This window comes from Miscanthus floridulus, chromosome 6 (genome assembly GCF_019320115.1).
Source record: "Miscanthus floridulus cultivar M001 chromosome 6, ASM1932011v1, whole genome shotgun sequence".
In the NCBI taxonomy this organism is placed as follows: domain Eukaryota; kingdom Viridiplantae; phylum Streptophyta; class Magnoliopsida; order Poales; family Poaceae; genus Miscanthus; species Miscanthus floridulus.
Window position 1 is genome coordinate 8,618,360 of NC_089585.1, and position 22,899 is coordinate 8,641,258.

General features: G+C 44.0%; 1 pseudogene; it reads right to left on the bottom strand.

Annotated features, from left to right (window-relative positions):
• LOC136460174 (putative disease resistance protein RGA4) overlaps window positions 1-22,266 on the bottom strand; it is a 37,535-nt pseudogene extending 15,269 nt beyond the window's left edge.
• Window positions 22,267-22,899: the final 633 nt, after the last annotated feature.

Here is a 22,899-nt window from a genome sequence, read left to right on the forward strand (position 1 = left end):
GACTATCGACAGCAAAACCTTGCCAACAACGTTCTTTGTCATTAATGGCAAGGGTGCATATAATCTGCTTCTAGGGAGGGATTGGATTCATGCTAATTGTTGTGTTCCTTCTACAATGCATCAATGCCTCGTATAGTGGATTGGGGATAAGATTGAGTTTGTCCCTGGTGATTCTTCTTATATCATTGCATCGGCAGAAACAGATACTTATGAGCGAACTAAGTGCATATCAGGAGAAGTTTGGGAAAAAGAGTTCTTTAGAGTTGCTGATTATGAAATTCCACCGATCCAAGTAGTCGGTTCTGAAGAAGAGTTTTAATGGATAGGTTTGCCGATGATGGAAAATTAGGTCAAGGGTTCACATCGGCAGATAATTTAGTAGAAGTAGATATTGGTGATGGCGATAGGCCAAGGCCTACTTTTATTAGTGCTAAGTTAGATTCCAAGTGTAAGCAGCAAATGACTGATTTGTTAAAAGAGTATAAAGATTGTTTTGCTTGGGATTATACTGAGATGCTTGGATTAGACCGATCGATAGTTGAACATCGGTTACCTATCAAATCTGGATTTCGGCCACATCAGCAGCCAGCGCGCTGATGTAACCCTAATATACTTTCTGACATTAAGGCCGAAATAACTAAATTAATTGAGGCGAAGTTTATTCGGTAGTGTCGATATGCAGAGTGGATCTCTAATGTGGTTCCTGTTTATAAGAAAATGGAAAACTTCGTATTTGTATTGATTTCAGGAATCTTAACAAAGCCACACCAATGGATGGCTATCCTATGCCGATTGCTGATTTGTTGATTGATGCTGCAGCCGGACATCAAATTATCAGCTTCATGGATGGTAATGCAGGTTACAATCAAATATTCATGACTGAAGAAGATATTTCCAAGACTGCTTTCAGATGTCCAGGTCATGTAGGGTTGTTTGAGTGGATAGTCATGACGTTTGGTTTGAAAAATGCCGGTGCTACTTATCAAAGAGCTATGAATTTTATTTTTTATGAATACATCGGTACATTAGTGGAGATCTACATTGATGATGTAGTGATTAAGTCTGGAGATATCACAAAACATCTAGCCGATCTACGAAAGATACTGGAGTGCACAAGGAATCATGGATTGAAGATGAATCCTAATAAATGTGCATTTGGTGTATCGGTAGGTCAATTCTTGGGTTTTATGGTGCATCAGCGGGGCATCGAAATCAGTAGGAGGTCTATTGATGCAATTAACAAGGTGGTTGCTCCTGCCAACAAAACTGAATTGCAATCTTTGATCGGTAAGATTAATTTCATTAGAAGATTCATATCTAATCTGTCAGGTAAGATCAAGGCTTTCAGTCCATTACTTAAATTGAAAGCCGATCAGGAATTTATATGGGGAGCTGAGCAGCAGTTAGCCCTAGATGAAATTAAGAGATATTTAACAAATCCTCCAGTGCTAGTTCTACCTCAACACGGGAAACCTTTCAGGTTGTATTTGTCAATTGATGATACCGTTATCGGTTCAGCTCTTATTCAGGAATTTGAAGGGAAAGAACGTGTTATTTATTATTTGAGCAGAAGACTAGTGGATGCTGAGATGAGGTATTCGGCCATCGAAAAATTATGTCTGTGTTTATACTTTTCTTGTGTCAAATTAAGACATTATCTGTTATCTGCCGAATGTACGGTCATATGCAAAGACGATGTAGTCAAGTATATGCTGTCGATGCCGATATTAAGTGGTAGAATCGGCAAGTGGATGTTGGCATTGTCAGAATTTGAACTACGTTACGAATCGACTAAGGCAGTTAAGGGGCAAGTTATGGCTGATTTTGTCACTCAGCATTGTAATACAGTAGACTCTCTGGAGGTTGCTCCTTGGACACTTTTCTTCGATGGGTCTACATGTGGAGAAGGAGCAGGTATCGGCATTGTGTTGATTTCACCTCAAGGAAGGAAGTATGAGTTTTCATTGCCGATTGCTGCTACATCGACAAATAATCAGGCTGAATACCAAGCCTTGATAAAAGGTTTAGAATTGCTGAAGGAGATACGTGCCGATGCTGTTGAAATCTTTGGTGATTCTATGCTAGTTATAAATCAATTGGCTGGGATTTATGAATGCCGGAGTGAAGTTTTAATTTTGTATTATGAAAGATGTTTGCAATTATTGAAAGGGTTTAGAGATTTTCGTCTTGAACATATTTCTCGACTGCATAATGAAGAGGCTAATCGACTAGCTTAGCATGCTTTAGGGTATCAGCCTATTCAGGAAGTGCTAACATCGGCAGTCGATACCGATGACTAGAGAAAGGAGATTGTCGATTATTTAAAGGATCCATGTAAAAAGGTTGAAAGGCGTATAAGGTTCCAAGCTACCAAGTATGTGCTCCTCGATGATGAATTATATTATCGAACTATAGATGGAGTTTTCCTCAGATGTGTTAGCAGTGATGAATCGAAAAGTTTGATGGGTGAAATTCATGAAGGAGTGTGTGGAGCGCATCAATCGGCTTTCAAGATGAAGTGGATGATCAGAAGGAATGGATACTATTGGCCGACTATTCTTGAAGATTGTTTTAAATATTTTAAAGGATATCAGGGGTGTCAAAAGTTTGGTAATATTCAAAGAGCGCCTACATCGGCTATGAACCCTATAATTAAACCTTGGCCGTTTCGGGGGTGGGCTATTGATCTCATTGGTCAGATTTATCCGCCATCAAGCAAAGAACATAAATTTATTATGGTTGCTACCGATTATTTCACAAAATGGGTTGAGGCAATTCCTTTAAAAAAGGTGACATCGGCTAACATGATCGATTTTGTGAAAGAGTATATTGTTTACCGATTTGGTATTCCTCAAACTATCACTACCGATCAGGGTACTATGTTTACATCAGGAGAATTTGATGAGTTTGCTGTGGGTATGGGAATTAAAGTTTTAAATTCTTCTCCATATTATGCTCAAGCTAATGGTCAGGCTGAGGCTTCTAACAAAGGGATCATCAAACTCATTAAGCGGAAAATTGAAGAAAATCCTAGGAGGTGGCATATAGTATTAAATGAAGCCTTGTGGTCGTATCGGATGTCATGTCATGGTGCAACCAAAGTAACGCCTTATCAGTTAGTATATGGACATGACGCAGTATTGCCCTGGGAAATTAAAATTGGCTCTAGACGAATACATTTTCAAAATCAGCTGACAGCCGATGATTATGATACTCTAATGAAGGATGAGTTGGAAGATGTGGCGGGTCATCGGTTAAGGGCTTTAGTTAGCATTGAAGAAAATAAGAAAAGAGTAGCCAGATGGTATGACAAGAAGGTGAAGGTAAAAGAGTTTGCCGATGGAGATCTGGTCTGGAAATTGATTTTACCGATTGGGACTAAAAGTTCAAAGTTTGGAAAGTGGTCTCCTAATTGGGAAGGTCCATATCGGATAAATCGTTCTGTTCCTGGTAACGCATATATTCTAGAAACCCTCGAAGGGGTCGTGTTTCCCAGAGCGTTAAATAGAAAATATTTAAAGAAATATTACCCTAGTATCTGAATGGATGCATAAAAGTATAAGTGCCGATAACAGTCCTATCGGCTAGAATTATATAAGGATGTCAATATCTCATAAAGTGCCGATGCAATAGACAAAATTTACAAATTTAACAAGGATTGGATAGCTAATATCGCACGCAGACGAATTTGGTCAGCTTCCTTCATTTCTTTGATGTCTTCATCGGCAACACCTTCCACAGGCTTGAGTTTTTTCTTCATGGCCAAGGCTTTGCGAGCCTGGGTGTCTCTTTCTTGCTGAAGGGCCTTGATGGTATTGGGTAGCTGGCTTTCTTCTTGTTGAGCATGAGTTAAGGCTGCCTCGACTTCTTTCAATTCAGCCAATAGAGCCATCTTCTTTGCCGATAAATCTAAGATTTTCTGCTTAAGTTCAGCGCTCGAAGTCTGCAAGTTGCCGATGCCCTTGTGCTTCTCATCGGCAATTTGTTTTAGTTGTAACATCTCTTCTTTGAGTTGAGCCTGAGCTGCTCTATCGGCAATACGTTGAGCAGCCCGTTGATATTGTAGTTGGCGGCTTTCTAAATGGGCTGCTGGGAAGAGTACTTCTTCAACGTCGGCAGGGACCTGGCCACGAATTGTTTTGAAAATTGCCTTTGTGGGGTCCGAGTCATCTACTAGTTGGGCGGTATCCTGCTGTAACAAGCTCAGGAGAGCTTCCAACTTGGACTTAGTTTCTGCCGATATTGTTCCCAGTGCAAGGGAAGAACTTGTTTTCTCTCCATCATCGTCAGAGACGTCAATGGCAAAGGAGAATAGGCTGTTTGGGGAGTCTTGTTCCCGAGGAAAAGAAAAGGAGGTCAGTTAAGGATAAGTATGAGTATTGTAAATCAACTAGGTCAATCGGTTTACCTGTTTCAAGGCAATTTCCTATGCTTGACTGGAGGAAGCAGCCTGGAGTATGCCGTGTGGGGGATCGGCTGAGCTTGCCAATGGGATATCCTCTGTGACCTCATCGGTGGTTGGCTCTTGGGGTATGATGACCGATGACATTGGGGTAGATGTGGGGATCGGCATGGACTTCTGTCGTTTTGGCTGTGCCTCAACATTTGTTAAGGCTTTGCGCTTTGCTTGGGCATCGGCAACGGTTGGCTGGGGGGCATCGACACTTGTTGGTTGTGAAGCTTGGACATCTGGTGCGCTTGCCGATGTACCCATTTGTTGCTGCAAAACAAGTGTAAGGTATGATATTTAACAGATAAAATGTGAAATCAAAGGGATACCTCTGAAGGTTTGTCAGAAGAAGTGGTGCTTGATATCGGAGGAATTGCCGATGATGATCCAGCAGCGGCTCTTACCCCCTGATGATTAATGTTAATACAGTTTGTGATCGGCATAAGTAGGAATAAACAAGGTTGTTACCTTGAATGCCTTGACCAAGGTTGTAGCAGCAGCCGATGGAGTGGCCCTAGCTGTAGCCAATTTGGACTTGGAGGTGATGGTCTTGGTACGGATCTTCTGGTGAGTCAAAGCAGCTAAGGTGGGGGCGTTGTAGCCGATCGGTGATATCGAGGAAATAGGCTGAAGATCGAAGGGTTTCCCACTTTTGCTCATAGTTGGTGCTGGGTTGTTAACCTGTCACGAGAAAGTTAGTTACCGATATATGAAAGAAAAAGCGGAAGGGAGCTAAAAGGAACTTACTGCATCATCGGGAATGGCGTATTCAGGGTCGATCATGTGCCGATATGTGTGAGCAGATGTTGCAAACAGTTGTTCCCTCCACTCTCGCCACCATTGCTTATATGATTTAGTGATGAAAGATACTGGCGTCTAGACGGATATATCGACATTTGTAGTATCGGCATCGGGGGAGAGTTGCACTACCCTGTTCCAATCTGTTCCGCAGGTGATTGTTTCTCTGGGTTTGATCACATCGGCAAAACAAAGTTTGATTGGCAGTTGCCCAAAAGCCAATTGATGGGATACTGCTGATAGGTTGTAAAACTCATATGTGATATTAGTGTTTTTCCCGCTACCGAATGTGTTTACTGGAATTGCCTTGGGAGTAATGATAGCCATCATGAGCTCATTATCTTGATTCAGAGTGTCATTGGCAAAGTTGAAAAGAAGGATGAATCTGTTTTCTTCATCAATATAAGGCACCCAGGCCCTATGATCACGAGAAAGACCATTGTAGAAGCTTTGAAAGAATCTGCCGATCTGGTCTTCATTGGCTTCTGTTTCAGGGAGGACAATTATGGCTTCACCAAAATTCAGAGGTGAGCGTGTTGCTGATTCCTCATCCCCAAGCACATGGTCTTCAGCAATTTCTCATGGAAATTGTTGGGCAAAGAAGTCCCATTGCAACCGTTTGTGCATATGGGTATTCAGCCATATGTTGATGAACCATCACGGGCCTCCTAAGTTGCCGATGGGTTCGCCAAGCAGAAGTTTCTAAGACACTTGATGAAGAAGATGATAAGTGGAGCTCAGAAGGTATCGGCCAAGAGGGAATCTTACACCATTGGCCAGGAGTTCAGCAGCGGGGAGGAAAGCGTTGGTTGGTCCTACTGATCGACCACAGAAGATAAATTTTTCTAACCACATATTCAAGAATGTGACATGTTCCCTCTGATTAACTGTCCCAGTCTTCTGGCATTCTTGGATGTATCCTGTCCAACCGCCGATGTTGCAGGTATTCACCCTATATTCAGATTTTCTGCCATAGATAGAGCCTTCATCGGTAGTTAAAATATCCAAACCAGTGAGCATGTATACATCGGCAAGTGTGGGAGTAGCTGGGCCATGTCCAAACATAAAAGTGTTTGTTGTGTCTGACCAGAAGTAAGCAGCTACAATCATCATTGACTCATTCTTCTGCATATCGGCAATAGATAGCCTAATGCATTGGTCTAGTTTTCGTTCTGCCCAGTGTACTTGCATCGACCTATTGACCCTTAAGTACCAGTCTTTCCACCCTTTTGTGGTTTTGGGCCAAGATCGGAATGTATCTTTCCATAAATTCAGAGAGAAATTTTGGGCTCTAAAGGGGATTCTATTGACCTCTGCATTAATCAAATCAGTTGGATCTGGGTTGCCCATTGGTCCTAGGCATTGGATATGTGGCTGATCGATTGGAATAACTAATTTGTTGCACAGTTCCTAAGTTTAGAGGATCCGAAGAACAAAAGAAAATAAAAATTACCGAATGTATGAACTAGCAAAGACCAGAGGAATCGAGGTAAAAGGTAACGGAAGAGGAACGAACGCAGGGACGTCGAAGTTGATTGCCATTATCTTGAGGTAGATGGGGGCACCGGCCGGAGAATCGAAGTTGACGCTGGAGAAGAAGTCTTGTTGGTTGAGGTCGCGTAGTTGTTCGTCGGAGTCGCCGCCGAAAAGAAAGAATGCCAGAGATTGGAATATAAGGATAGAAGACGAGCGTTCTAGAGAAATCTATTTATAAGCCGCTCGGAGTAGGGGTATTTTGGACTTATCTCTATGCCGCGAGCATGTAGGTCAAGGTGGTTCAGGTGGATATGGTAACTGTTCACACGGTAATTAAGGGATTGTACAGATGATTTGATGGCAAGTAATCATGACTTGGAAGAGATCTTGATACATGATATTTTAATTCTAAAAATGGTGGCATTATTATGTTAGGATCTTGCCGATGAATTATTGTTTCGGTGTCTTAACCATAATCAGGGCAAGAATGGTTGGGAATTGTGCGATATTTGCTGAGGTGCGTGAATCAGGATTAGATTTGATTAAATTTGATAACAAATCAAGTTTTGGCTTGGAGGATGAGTTGCAGTAAATGGGCAAAGGCCAACGTTATCTGGAGTAAATTTCGGAGCATTAATGGTTTTATACTCCGAAATTGGGGGGCATGTGTTGACACCTTTTTTTGCACATGTCAAAATGATCGGAGTGGACTAATCGGCAGGAGAAAAGTTACTGTATATGATGATAGCCGATGAAAGTTAGCTTGTAAAGATGGTTGCCGATGATTGGTGGTGATCGATGGAAAGGTTGATTTAGACTCGGGCGTTGCTGATGAGGTTGGAGGTGTTATTGTCGATGTCGATGAAGGAAGGTTTGAAGACTACTGCCGATGAAACAGGAAGTATGCCGATGGAGAGGAGGTCGGTGAGATTTCCATCGTAATTGAGGCGGACAGGGAAATAGATAGGAGTTGATTTCCTTTTCTGTATTTATTAGAATATGATTCATGTAAGAGTCATGTATTTCCTTAGGTATGGATTTGGTGTCCTAGTTATGTTTGGTTATGTCTCTTTAGATTAGGGTATAAATATGGATTGAAGGGCAATGTAAAATATATATCAATCAATATCAAAACCAATTTTTACTCCTATTTGCGTCTACTTACTTTTTGGCGACTTCGTCAATTTGCACATTTTTCTTTTTACGAGTTCTCATTGATTCGGCGAGTTGCATCGCAGTGCAACCTTCGGCGATTCTCGAGTTCCGCATGAGTACCTCTTGGCCGTGACTTCTGGGCGTATCGCTGTTGTCAGGACCAAAGTGCTCGTATCTTCATCCTTGTCGATTAACAGGTCAAATCGACTGGCACGCTTTGGATATCGATTCGGGTATTATCCCTTTGTGTTTGCAGATCTACTTTTGCATCAACAAAGTTTGATCCTAGGTACCTCATTTTCGACGATTGGTTTAGAGGGAGACATCCACGTGAGCACTTCAAGCGGTGGGTTCCACCCTCCCTAACCCTCCGCCAATGACAGCTAAGGAGAAGCACCTAGCCGCAGTTAGACGACTCGAGAAACCTCCTCTGTGCGATTGTGGAGATCGAGCTTTGATAAACCCTGAGAATATGTTGGAGTTTCTGTGTCCAAACAAGCATGAAGTAAGTGCAAAGTGTATGTGTTGAAATGTTGAGCTATATTTGTTCATATACTAATGTCTACTTATTTAGGTGTTTTCAATGGCTAAGTGTCATTTGAAGGAGTGGTTGTATGGTCCTAAGAACCAATGGTCGGAAGAACCACGAAAAGTTAAGGAAAAGAAGAAAGAAAGGGTAATTTACAAAGCATCTCCTGTCATGTGCTAATGTGGTGTTAAATCCAACTATGGCCTAGTCCCTTCGGAGCTTGGAATAGGCTATTATTGCGGCCATATGATTGAGTATGATGAGGTTGGTTATTTTTGTGATAAACATGAAATCGTATTTTGTTTCTTTTGCTAAGACATATATGATATAATTTTTTGTTTAAACAGAGCACTAGGAAATGCTAGTGGGAATGTTATGATGGTCAAGCTAAGTTCTTGGATGAACTGAAGAAGAGACAAGTAATTGCACGAAAGAGGGGATATGGACCTAACTACGTCAACCTATTCGTTAAATATCACAAAGAAAAGATGCATGAGTTTGCTAGACAACGCTGTATTTGTAACCCGATCAATGTTGGGCTTAACAAATGGAGATTAGAGAGACGGATGACGTTAGAGGAGGTGAGGGAAGGGAGGAGACAAGAGCATAGATGCAGGTCTTGAACGAGCAACATTATATATTTCAAACATTTGATCATCCAAGGAGCAAAATGCAACTACAACGAACATCACAACCAACATAATATGTCCTGCACAGTTCAAATAGTCCACAATGTCCATACAGTCTCAAATAGTTACAGAAAAGTAAATACAAAATCCATAATAGTGCATACTAACAACTACCACATCCCTCACTGCCTCCTACTCTTGCCCTTACCCTTGTGACCGAGAGCGCTCGTACCTAGAGTGTAAGGGTCACGTGGACGGCGTCGCCTAATGCCTAGAGGCGGTGTAGGATGAGTTGAGGAAGCGTCATGGAGCTGAGAGGGGCCAAGCTCCTCGTGCCTCTTGTCCACGTAGGATGATTCTGTGTCAAAGGGATCTTATAAGGAGGATCTGCCATGGAAACATGAGTCTGACAACCATCTCCAACTACAACATTGGGGGCTTATTGAGCATCGGGAACCATAGGTGCAATCTCCACATGCATATAAGGTTCCGGAATGGGAGGGTCGATGTGTGCCTGCTGATCCATTGCTGGGAAAAACCCATGAGGGATGGGATTAACTAACACCCGACGCACAATAATGTCCAAATATTGTAGCTGGCTCTTCATAGCCGATCTCACATAGTTCTCCCACTGATCTGCATAACCAATTGAGATCATTCGCCTGAAGATGTTGGGAGGAGAACCCAGGTGCAGTACACCATCAACTACAATGCCATCATCTCCAAGGCAATGTAGCTCTTCTCGAGCCCTTGCAACCATCTCATTAAATGAGGCCTATCATTGAATAGCACAGGCACACTTTGCATGTCAACAAACTTAACATATCCATAGCGATCGTTTTCAATGGTGCCTCCATAATATATGGTCACTAGGTTGTCCACCTAGTTCAAATACGTAACAAAACACATGTCCTTTAGTCCAAATTAGACGATAGATAGTATCTAACAAGTACTTTCTAACTACAAACTAAGTAAATAAGATAATAACTACGTATATATATACAGTGTACTCACTAAATAGCTAGATCATATTTCGTTAACTAAATATGTAACTACATATCTAAGTAGCTATCTAACTATATCTATGTACCTATGTATCTATGTTTATATCTATCTACATATATATCTCACTAGATCACTAACTAAATCAACTACCTGAGTCATCACATTAACTAGTAAATAACAAATGCCAACTAAGTAGGTACATTGCATATTCATAATTTTTACCTTTCCAATGACTGATCCGCGGACGTCGACGGAGTCACAGCGGATGATGGGCGTGGGTCAGGCCGACGATCTAGGCCGGTCGTTGCAGGTGGCGGGGTCGGCGGTGGCGTGGCCGGCGACAGCGGTGGCGTGCGACGGGAGCGGAATGCCCAGGGCTCCACATGGTGAGTCTAGCTCGAAGGGCGCAAGAAGCACAATGGCCACAGCCGAGGCCGACAGTGGAGGGCGGCAAGGCGGGGCAAGGCCAAGGCAAGGGGACCGGGGCGTGGGAGGCTAGCCGCGGGCAACGACGCGGCGCGAGAGGGCGGCGTGGCCATAGGGCATGGCGCTCCTGCATGCCGAGGCACGAGCCGTCTATGGTGGCGCAGCATGGGGTGGCCTCGGGGCGGCCACGGTGGCACTCGGTGGGCTCGGGGCACAGGCGTGGATGCGGTGGTGCTGCGTGGGCACGGGAGCAGGCGTGGTGGAGCAGCGATGGCGCGGCCGCGAGCGCGGGCGAGCCGCGAGCGCGGGCGGTCGGTGGAGGCATAGGCACGGGTGGTGGTGGCAGCGACGACGCTCGGCTCTGCTCTGCTAGGGCGAGAGAGGGAGAGGAAGAGAGGGGCAGGGCCCATAGGTAATAAAGGCTCGGCGCTGAGCTCGGCGCCAAGATCTACGACGTCGAGCTCGGCGCCAGAGTGACTAGCGCCGAGCTCCCTACCATGTCACCTTCCACGTTCGCGTCGAGCCTAGGAGCTCAGCGCTAGGGACATTGGCGCCGAGATGTGTTAGCTCGGCGCCAGCATCAATGGCATCGATCTAAGGGTCCATATTCTGAAATCTTTCCTCTAGGGGTCTATTTGTGAGAAACTTTCAAAAAAATGGCTAAAATGTAAAAAATTCGGTGGACGGGGAGAGTGGAATTGGCGTGTGATCGGACGTAGGCCTCGGCAGTGAGGAAAGGTTGGTCATAAGGAAGGCAAGGTTGAGCGCATTATTGGTGAAGACACGGTCGAGCCTTGCAAGGATCAGGTTCGGCTGCTTGTTAGACCAAGTGTAAAGGCGATCAGAGAGCTCTACCTCTGACACGTTCAAATCCTAAAGCATGTCATTGAAGGCTGTGGTAAGGGTAGAGTTAATCTGACCATTGTTCTTTATGATAGAACTTAAGACCGACTAGCAGTAGATCTAACGGATATAAATTTGTATTTAGGATATTGTAAACCCTAGAACATGAACTAAATCTAAAAGAGAGAGAGGATGAGAGTGGGGAGGTGTTACCGACCATCGGCTGACTTGGCGGAGGAGCTGGCCATGGTGTCGATGTAGGGTAGCAGTGGAGTCTAGCGGCAGAAGCGGTCGTGCTTCCCGTCGCTCACAGCTTAGGGTTTGTAGGTGGAGATTATGGCGGCGATAGTGAACCTCGTACCTAGTGCCCCGGCCCCCACCTCCTTTTTATGGCGCTGAATGACGAGGGCCCACCAACCATTGATTTGGTTGGGCGCCCCCGATCAGGGCGTGGGATCAAGGCCCGACTCGGTCGTTGGACCGAATCAGAGGAGATCAACCTAAAATTCTCTCCCTTGATCTCAACTTATAACTTAAACTTAACTTACTTTATCTTATTCTCATTCCATCATAGATCAGTGCATAGAGCGTGCCTCATCATCACAGTCAGTTGCCATTAGATTAACAACTACAATGCACCTCTCTGTTTTGAAATAGATTCTCATCTAGGACCTTATTGTCAAGGAATCATATGTTTTTCCTTAAACCCATGCCGGCTAAGTGTTCTCTGAACACATTGGGTGGTAAGCCTTTTGTGAGCGGATCCGCGAGCAACTTTTCTGTACTTATGTGCTCAAGACTAATTATATGATCCTGGACTTTGTCTTTCACAACATAATACTTTATGCCAATGTGTTTGGGAGCACCACTTGACTTATTGTTGTGAGCATAACATACTGCTGGTTTATTATCATAGTATAACTTGAGTGGCTTATGTATGTCGTCTACCACTTTCAACCCGGTGAAAGCTCTAGTTTGGTTTTGGTGAATTGATGAAACCCTAAGTGCTAACCTAGTTTATCAAGTGATTGTGAGATAGGTAGCACATTCCAAGTGGTGAAGCAAATGAAGATCATGACATGATGATGGTGATGCCATGGTGATGATCAAGTGCTTGGACTTGAAAAAAAAAGATAGAGAAAAACAAAAGGCTCAAGGCAAAGGTATAAGTGGTATGAGCCATTTTGTTTTGGTGATTAAGACACTTAGCGAGTGTGATCATATTTAGGTTTGATAGCGATACTATTAAGAGAGGGTGAAACTCGTATCAAAATATGGTTATCAAAGTGCCACTATATGCTGTAACTCTTTGCATATGCATTTAGGATTTAGTGGAGTGCTAACACCCTTGAAAACATTTGTGAAAAATATGCTAACACATGTGCACAAGGTGATATACTTGGTGGTTGGCACATTTGAGCAAGGGTAAGAAACTTCACCGGCGGAGTGTCCGCCCATAGAGTGCAGATAGTCTGACGGTGCCACCGGCGCCCTGTACAGAAAAGACAGGATTTCACAGAGTGGACCGGACGCTGGCCTCGACTGGACCGGCACGTCCAGTCAGTGGAAGCAGTGAAGACGCTGGCATTGGTCTTCGACCGGATGCTAGCTGGTTGCGTCTGGTCCTGCTAACATGGCAGCGCACAGAGGAAATGATGAGTGACCGGATGCTGGGTGAGTCGATAGGGCGTGACCGGACGCATCCGGTCACGAATGGAACCTTACTAGAAACGACCAGATGCTGGTGTTGGTGCGTCCGATCACTTCAAGCAGCGCGTCCAGTCATCACTTGACCGTTGGGATTGGGCGCTCAGTATTTGAAGAGAGTGATGACATGGCAGCTATCCGTTGACCGAACACTAGCAGGGTGCGTCCGGTCGATATGACTGGAGCGTCCGGTCACCCCGAGCAGTGCCTAGTAAAAGGGTACAACGGCTCTATTTCGTGGGGGCTTCTATTTAAGCCCCATGATTAGCTCAAAGCTCACTCTCTTGGCCATTTGTATTGACATAGTAACCTTGTGAGCTTAACCAAAGCCCTCCCACTCATCTCCATCATAGAGTCAATATCTTTATAAGATTGGAAGTGAATCCAAGTGTATTACTTGAGTGTTTGCATCTAGAGGCACATAGTATTCATTTTTTGTTGTGGGATTCGCTTGTTACTCTTGATGGTTGCCGCCACCTAGATGGCTTGGAGCAACGAGGATCGTCGAGCGGAGGTTGGTGATTGTCTCTGGCTCCGATCGTGGTGATTGTGAGGGGTTCTTGACCTTTCCCCGGTGGAGAGCCAAAAGGTACTCTAGTGAATTGCTCATGCTTGTGTGATCCTAATCTTGTGTTGGTTGTGTGGCACCCTATTGAGGGTTTGGCGTGTGATACCAATTAGCGCATGAACCTCTAAGTGAGTGAATCACCACAACAAGGACTAGCTTGCCGGCAAGCAAGTGAACCTCGGTAAAAAATCATTATGTCATCATTTGATTTCGAGGTGATTGGTCTTCATTGGTATCCATTCTTGTGATTGATTAGCTCATTCCTCGACACGACGGTATAACCATCTTGCTCACTCTCTCTACATTACCGCAAACTAGTTGTCAAGCTCTTTAGTGTAGCTAGGGTTGAGAGCTTGTTAGTTTGGTTAGTGTGGCTCTTTAGTTAGCCTTTGAGAGCACACTAACTTAGTGTAGTGACATAGTTATTGTGTGGATAGAAACTACATAAACTAGAATTGTGGTAGGTAGCTTGCATTTTTAGTAGGCTAACGCAACACTCGCTTCACCTCATAATTGTCTAACCGGTTTGTTAAGTGTTATTGTAGAAAATTTTAATAGACTATTCACCCCCCTCTAGCCATTAGGACCTTTCATCCAGGCATAAACTTATTCAACCAATTCACCTACCATGTGGCCTCATAACACGCTACAAACTCAGCATACATCATAGACAATGTAGTGACGGTTTGTTTGGAGCTTTTCCACGATATAGCTCCTCCTACGAGAGTAAATATGTATCCTGACGTGGACTTTCTATCATCTCCCACATAATCTAAATCTGAATACCCCTCTATGTGTAGGGAATCAGATCTTCTATACGTTAGCATGAGACCTTTTGTGCCTTGCAGGTAACGTAAAACTTTCTTTACCAGCCTCTAGTGTTCTATTTCTGGATTACTCTGATATCTATCAAGTAACCCGGTAACAAATGCTATGTCAGGGCGTGTACACACTTGAGCATAATGTAAACTTCCGATAGCTAAAGCATATGTAACCATTTTCATTTGATCGATCTTATATTGGTTCCTGGGATATTGGAATTCTCCAAATCTATCGCCCTTGACTATGGGAGCAGGTGAAGGCTTACAATTTTGCATACTGTATTTCTTTAGAACCTTTTCTAAGTATGCCTTTTGTGATAATCCTAAAATCCCCCTTTCTTCTATCTCGGTGAATCTCTATTCCTAGAATGAACGAAGCTTCATCGAGATCCTTCATATCAAAGTTCGAGGACAAGAACTTCTTTGTTTCTAGTAGTAGATTAACATCACTACTAGCGAGTAAGATGTCATCCACATACAAGATTAGGAAAATGTATTTCCCATTCTTGAACTTTGCATAAACACAATTGTCCTCTATATTTTCTTGAAACCCAAACTTCCTTATTGTACTATCAAACTTTAAATACATTATCTTGATGCTTATTTTAATCTATAAATGGATTTCTTCAGGCGGCATCCCATATGTTCTTTTTCTTCCACAATAAAACCTTTTGGTTGTGCCATATAAACATTTTTCTCTAAATCCCCGTTTAGGAACGTCGTCTTTACATCCATATGATGCAATTCTAAATCATAATGTGCTACAAGCGCCATTATGATTCTAAAATAATTCTTACATGAGACTGGAGAAAATATCTCATTATAATCTATGTCTTCTCTTTGCGTGAAGCCTTTCGCCACAAGTCGCGCGTTAAATCTTTCTACACTCCCTTTGGAGTCATATTTAGTTTTGTAGACCCATTTGCAGCCTACTGTCTTGGATCCTTTAGGAATTGTTTATAAGTTCCAAACTTCATTGGTATTCATTGATCTTATTTCATCCTACATAGCTTCAAGCCACTTTGATGAGTGAGCGCTTCTCATGGCTTCTTCAAATAAGGTGGGATCACCCTCCATTTGAAAATTTTCACATTCATAGACTTCGTAGTCATCAGGAATGGCTGGTTTCCTGACTCTTTGAGACCTTCTAGGGCCTCGTTAGTTGATGCTTGCTCTATATGAGGCTATTATTGCTCTTCCTCATGTGTGACAATGGGTTCTATAGGATTCTGAATAATAGGTCCCCCATGTTCATTCATTATTGCCACTGGAGAACTAACAATAGGTGCTATGACTACAGTGTATTGCACTGTTGGAACAGCAAAAACAGGTAGCGTGAAGAATGGCTTCTGAACCATTGGAGTAGGCATGTATACCCGCTTCTCTTCAAAATTAATTTCTCGCGCTATCATGCTCCCCCTGACCATATCATCCTCAAGAACACAACATGTCTTGTTTCTATAAATTTTGTATGTCTGTCAGGACAATAGAAACGATAACCTTTTGACTTTTCTAGATAGCCAATAAAATGGTAACTGGCTATCTTGGAGTCTAGCTTCCCTATGTTTGGGTTAAAGACTTTAGCCTCGGCTGGACAACCCCACACACGTAAATAGTTAAGTGAGGGTTTCTTTTCTGTCCACAACTCATATGGTGTTTTGGGCACCGACTTGCTTGGCACTCGATTAAGAATATGAATGGCGGTTTTTAACGCCTCCATCCGTAAACTTATCGGTAGAGTAGAGTAATTTATCATACTTCTCTCCATATCCATTAAGGTACAGTTATGTCTTTTAGCTACTCCATTCTGCTGAGGCTCACCCGGTGTAGAGTACTAGGCAACTATACCATTTTCCTGTAAGAACCTTATAAAAGGTCTAGGAACTTGGCCATATGGGGTGTGTCGACCGTAGTACTCCCCCCCATGGTCGGATCTTACTATCTTAATCTTTAAATTGTGTTGATTTTCTACTTCAGCCTTAAATATCTTAAATTTATCCAATACTTCTGATCTTTCCTTAATTGAATAAATATAGCCATAACGAGAATAATCATCTGTGAATGTTATAAATAAATCATAACCATCCACACTCTTCATAGGAAAAGGATCACATATGTCTGTGTGAATTATTTCTAAAATTCCTACGCTTCGTTTGTCATCTTTATTAACTTTCTTAACATACTTTCCTTTTATGCAATCAATGCATTGTTCTAAATCTAAAAATTCTAATGGCGGAAGAATTGATTTCTTAATAAATCGCTCTATTCTCCCCTCGAAATATGGCCTAAACGACAGTGCCGTAATTTCGATGATACATCATGAACTCTCTTCCACTTATTTCTTGTATTCATAGATAAGGAGGCATTCTCATTTTTAGTGCTCACAATATTCACATTCTCATAAAATGATAACAAATAAAGCTTGTCTTATCGGAAGGCAGGACCAACACACTTATTATTAAACACAATCTAACATTTGCCATTACCAAAATAGCAATCATATCCATCATCGTCTAGACATGAAACACTTATCAAATTTCTACGCAAAGAGAGTACATAAAGGACATATGAAAGCTGAAGTACAAAACCATCATCTAATTCTAGAGAGAGATCTCCAATGGCTTCAACTCCGCTTCAACTCCATTTGCCACTTTAATTCTTCTTTGTCCTCTTTGTAGGGTCCTCCTCGTATGGAATCCCTCTCTTCAAAAGGCTCTTCAAGAAATCTAGACAATCCCTATGGTAATGGCCATACTTCTTGCACCATTTACATTGATCCTTGTCAACTTGGGCATTGTTGTTCTTCTGATGGTGGTCATTCTGAGGGGCTTTCCCTTGAGGTTTGACATTCTTGTTAAAAATTTTCTTTTTATTGTCCTTCACATGGTTAGCAGAGTCACCATGTGACCTTTTAAGCCTCTCCTCTTCTTGCACACATATTGCAATGAGCTTTTCAATATCTCATTTGTCGGGCTACATGTTGTAATTAATAACAAAAGTTTCATACTCATTAGGCAATGAAGCAAAAACCAAATGAATCAGGAACTCATCCTTGAGTCCCAAATCCATTGGCTTGAGCTTGGAAGTCATGTTGCTCATCTTCAATATGTGTTCTCTTATTCCTCCATTAGAGTATTTCTCATTGAATAACTTCTTTATCAGGGTACTGGCATAAGCCTTTGAAGAGCCAGTAAACTGACTCTCCACTTTCTTGAGATACTCAGTGGCGGTGTCACAATCTGGGATTGACCCCCTTATTGCACCTGAAATAGTGGACTTAGCCACCATCAAGCACTTGCAGTTCGAAATGTCCCATTTTTTACGATCGTGATCGTATTTCATTCTCACTTCTACATGATCTCGCTGCTGAGCAGTGAAATTAGCATCAGTTTCATTTTATTCCCTCATCGGGTCCACTGGCTCAGTAGGACACGGAGAGGTAAGCGCTAGGTCATTTTTAGATAGCCTAAGTGCTAATTCATACTTCTCTCGCCATACACGATAGTTGCCCCCTTCAAGAGACGGAATGTGCGAGATGAATGCCATAGGGTTGAGTCCTAAAACAGCGCCAGAGATAGTGAGAAAATATGATATAATAATTGCATGCCTTAATTTAATATTCGTCAAAATTAAGATATACAACATTATTCTACATTAATTCTATATCACCGTTGGGCAGAAATAGAATTAATGCATGGAAAAACTCATGAATACAAAATTATAATATTGTTATTATCAACGTTGGTCAGAAAAATAACAATATCATAATTTACTGAATAAAATTAACTGCTCTTCTAATTAAATCCTCCCATTGGTTCAAATTTAATTAGATGATAATAAACATCTACTTTGCAGCGAAAACATAAAAAGATAATTTATCTACTTTTCAGAAGCATTTTACTGTACTCATCTACTCTCTAAAAAAAATTATCCCCTTGGTTCAAATTTTGACACAGATTTAACATCAAAACTTGACAAAATTCATCAAAACTGCTTCTAAAAAATAATAAAACTTAAACAGTGGATTTACTATGCATTCAGCCCGGCCCACCAGACGCTTGCGCGCGCCTCTACACTTCGCGGCCTAGCAGCTTTGCGCGCGGCCCAGCGGCGCCTGCGCACGCGCGCGTGGTGCCTCCCCTATGCCCAGGCCACAACCTGGTCCTGGGTCAGGATTTGCCAATCCCACCTGGGCCGAAGCGAGCCCCAACGATCTCAGCCGTTCATCACCATCCGACGGCCGAGCGTTGATTTCGCGAGATCAAAACCGCTCTCCCAAACCCTAGGTCCATTTCGTCCCTCCCCTTTCTCTCTCTTCTTGCACACCATGGCCGCCGCACCTGAGGTCTCAAGGGCGGACGCGACGTAGGAGGTGGCGGCGCCGCCGTGGCACCCTTCGCCGACGCACGCGTGCGGTCAGAGCCGCACGCGGCACCGTCGAGCGGCACTGCGGTGGTGCCCTTTGCGCCCTGCGCATGTGTACGCGGCGCCGCAGAACGCCGGCGAGCCGACGGCTCTCTTCCAGCACGACAGTATTCCCGCATGACGGCGGTAGCGCCGGCGGTGAGGGAAACCCGAGTAGGTCCCTCCCCTCGCCGACCTTTCTACTAGGGTTAGGGTTAGGTTTGAGAAATTTGAAATCTTTTATCTCCTTATTTTTTTCAGTTTTCTACCCCGGTCTGGATCTACACACTAGGTTGGCTCCAATACCATTGATAGAACTTAAGACCGACTAGTAGTAGATCTAGCAGATATAAACTTACATTTAGGATATAGTAAACCCTAGAACATGAACTAAAACTGAGAGAAATAGAGAGATGATGAGAGTGGGGAGGCGTTACTGACCATCAGCAGGTTTGGCGGAGGAGCTGGCCATGGTGTCGATGTAGGGCAGCGGTGACGCTTCCCGTCGCTCACAACGCTCCCTCTAGATCAGCTTAGGGTTTGTAGGTGGGGATTGTGGCGGTGGCAGTGAACCTCGTACCTAATGCCCCGGCTCCCACCTCCTTTTTATGGCGCTGCGCGACGGAGGCCCACGAACCATTGATTTGGTTGGACGTCCCCGATTAGGACGCGAGATCAAGATCTGACTCGGTCGTTGGACCGAGTCGGAGGAGATCAACCTAACACTTGTTAGCTGCGCATCTGACCAGGTTGAAATCGCCGAGGAGAATCCACGGCCCATGGATCAAATGGGATCAGCTCTTTGAGGTTCCGTAGGTAGGGTAAGGAGCCCTGGGTATCAGAGGGGCCGTAGGTATTTGTGATAGTGAAATCCAGATTTGTGGCATTGCAAGAAAGAGAGGTAGTCAGAGTATGTGGTTTTAGGAAAAGAATTTCTCGAGAGAAAAGTGCCGGATCCCAAGCAGTTAAAATTCCGCCCCTAGTGCCATCCGCCGGGGCGAAGACATAAGAGGATGACAGGTTATCAGGTAGAAAGGATTTCGCTTTGAAAATGTCGATGGTTGCAAGTTTGGTTTCCTGAATGCACACGATCGATGGTTTAGCACCACAGAATGCGTTGCGCACAATTGAGCACTTGTCCGAGTCGCCTAGACCGCGTACATTCCACGACACAATATAGAAAGACCGATTGTTCGAATTCATGGATCAGCAGTACAACACCGGACGCGCTTGAACAGCAAACCAAACCGCAAAAGTTTGCAGAACTCTAACACAAGAGTACAAGAAAGAACAAGAAACAACCTAAAGAACAAAGAACTAAAGATAGGTGCGCTGCCATTTTCAAAGCCCCAGCGGCCGTTGGGGTGAGACGTGAGAGCGCAAACCGCCGAGCACGTGCGTGTCCTCCCCGATCATTCAGCGACGTTAGTCACCACGCCGACGACGTCGACGTTCTTGCAGCCCAGGCCGACGGCGGACACCAGCTTGCGCAGATCGGCAACCCCAATCGGCAGCTTGTTGCGTGAGAGGATGTTCTTTTTGGCAACATGTTTTTTGAGGCTGCCTGAGCATCCAGACAGGGAGTTGAGCAGGGCCTTGCGTTGGACCGCCTGGGTGGTCAAGTCAACGAAGTTGGCCGGAGCTTTAGCAGCCAGGCGTGAGCTGTGTCGCATGGGAGCAGCAGTCAAGGCTGAGCGCGCGCGAACGCGGGTGCGGCGGTAAGTGATGATAGGTGGGCTGGGGGTTGAAGAAGGGATGGAGGCGGTGCTGCTGGGCTACTAGGTGCGGTGGCCAGTGACGGTGGTGGAGCTGTTGGGCTGGCTGGCTCGATCAAGAGAGGGCAGCAACATCGACTTGGCTATTGTTGATGCAGCAGCTTCAGTACTCGTTCTCTTTCGTTTAGAACAAGCCCTGCTACTATTCATTGATTCACCAAGTAATGCAATTACTTCCTTCAGTTCTTTATCACGACCAAATATATTAATTTCTCGGTGGGGAAAGAACTTGTAATTGGCCTGATACATTTGTCAAATCGTTGTGCTACTTGACGCAAACCCATGTTGTGCAATTGATTGTAGAGATTACCTAGCCTTTTCTGAATTGCATCCACCTTGTTGAAGCTGCCCTCAACGACACTGTTAAAGAAGTCCAGGGAAGGTGCTTGAATCACATTGCCCTCCACTTCCATCTTTAGCTCGTACCATCGGAACTCATCAAGAATGTCTTCAGCATCATACACTGCATCCTTCACAGCTGGAAGAAGCTTGGCTACATGGACTTCATGGCTTCTCACTCTGCTCGATCAATGAGGTCGTACATTGCAGGAAGAATTTCCCTGAGGCGTTGAAGGCCACTTTCCAATTCCAATACATCATCTTGAAGCTTTCTCTCGTGTCTAACATGTGAGCGCAGAGATGAAATGGCAGATTTAACCCATTGAAAAAAATTAACACACTCGTTGATGTTGCTAATGACTCCAACAGCCTTTGAGAAGCTCATGGTTACAGGAATAACTCAGCTAACACCTCTTTTTAATCCTGCCTGCAGGTAGAAAATGTGCGCTGGAGGATTATCTTAAAGTCAGTTATCAAACGAAAGTACAAAATAACACAGCTAAGTCCATGTTAATAGTTGTTTGTTGCTCTGCAGGATAAAGGGCAGCAAAATGCAACAATTGTTGAGCTCTCCCGCCCGACGCGGTTCGCACAACCACACCCGGCGGCGCCCCACCCGCCAGGCCCGCTCCCCTGTCCGGTGCGCGGCCGAGAGGCCCGGCGCCCGCTTCTCAGCCCGACGCGGTGGCGACCGGCGTGGGACGTGGGGTGCGACCACGCGATGGCGCAGTGGCGGCGGCGCGGCAGGGGCGGACCGCCCGGCGTAGAGCGCGGCCTAGCTCGGCATTGTGGGTCCGGAATATCAGTGTGAGAGGAAAAAAATCCTGGTAAGGGATTGAGGGAAGGTTTTGACTTTTGAGAGTAAGATTTTTTTTTTTGAGAAAAAAAAGGTTCGGGATGTGATGAAGCTCTGTTTTTTTTTTGTTTTAAATCTACTTTGCTGCTAGTTTTAAATCTACCCGTGGGAAAAAAATGAGATTATATTTGTTTAATCTGGTGGAAATGCTCTAACTCGTTTTAGGAATCCCTTTAAAAAAGATTTAGTAACCAATTTAAACGAAATCTGCAGGTGTTTAAGATCAACTTCTGTATTTCTTGTGATTGCAGCACCTAACACATAAGCAGCTGCTTGGATCTATCAAGGCAATGCTCATGGCTTATAGGAGATTTGCCGCTGAGGATGAGAGAGTTCAGCACAGGGTCGATCGCGCAGACTGGCCTTTTGTTCGGTCTTAACCGGTGTAAAGGGGAAGCAAAGATCAGAAGACGAAGGGATGCTTACTTGAAAGATCGATTCGCAGGACACAGCTGACGATTTAGGCTTCTTAGGGTCAACGCTCGCCCGGCAGCATGTATAGGCGTATAGCCCACCGCATATATACGCAAAGGAGGAGACGAACCTGATCCGCAAGTTCCAGAGTCTGACTGACTGACACCCTCCCGTTTTTTCCACGGGTATATTAAGAGAGAAAAAATCTCTACCCGTAGAGTGGGTGTGGATACCGATACATACTCACACCGTAGAGATACTTCCATTGCTGCTAATATTGCAATTCGTAAGTGATAGGCCCCGTTCGTTTCGTTGAAAAAAAAACCCAGCTGAAACACTGTTCCGACTGATTCGTTGTGAGAGAAAAATACTGTCTCGGCTGAAAAAACAAGCTGAAAAATACGGATTATAAAACAAGCGGACATGGTCATAACATCAATTGTGCAATAATTGCAAGTGCTAGCAGCATACCCTTCACTAATGCCACCATATAACTCCCCACACTGAATTAGCAATTCTCTAAATGACCAGGATAAGGTTGTGGGAGACTAACCAGAGAACGCTAATATTATTTAATCTCCTACATCACATTCTCCTTCACCAAGAGGTAACTGAATATGGTCTTGCCGCATCAGCATGGTATAATAAAGCTCAAAACTATGCATGCTCTTCTTGTTGCAGTCCTCCAAATGCACAACCATACT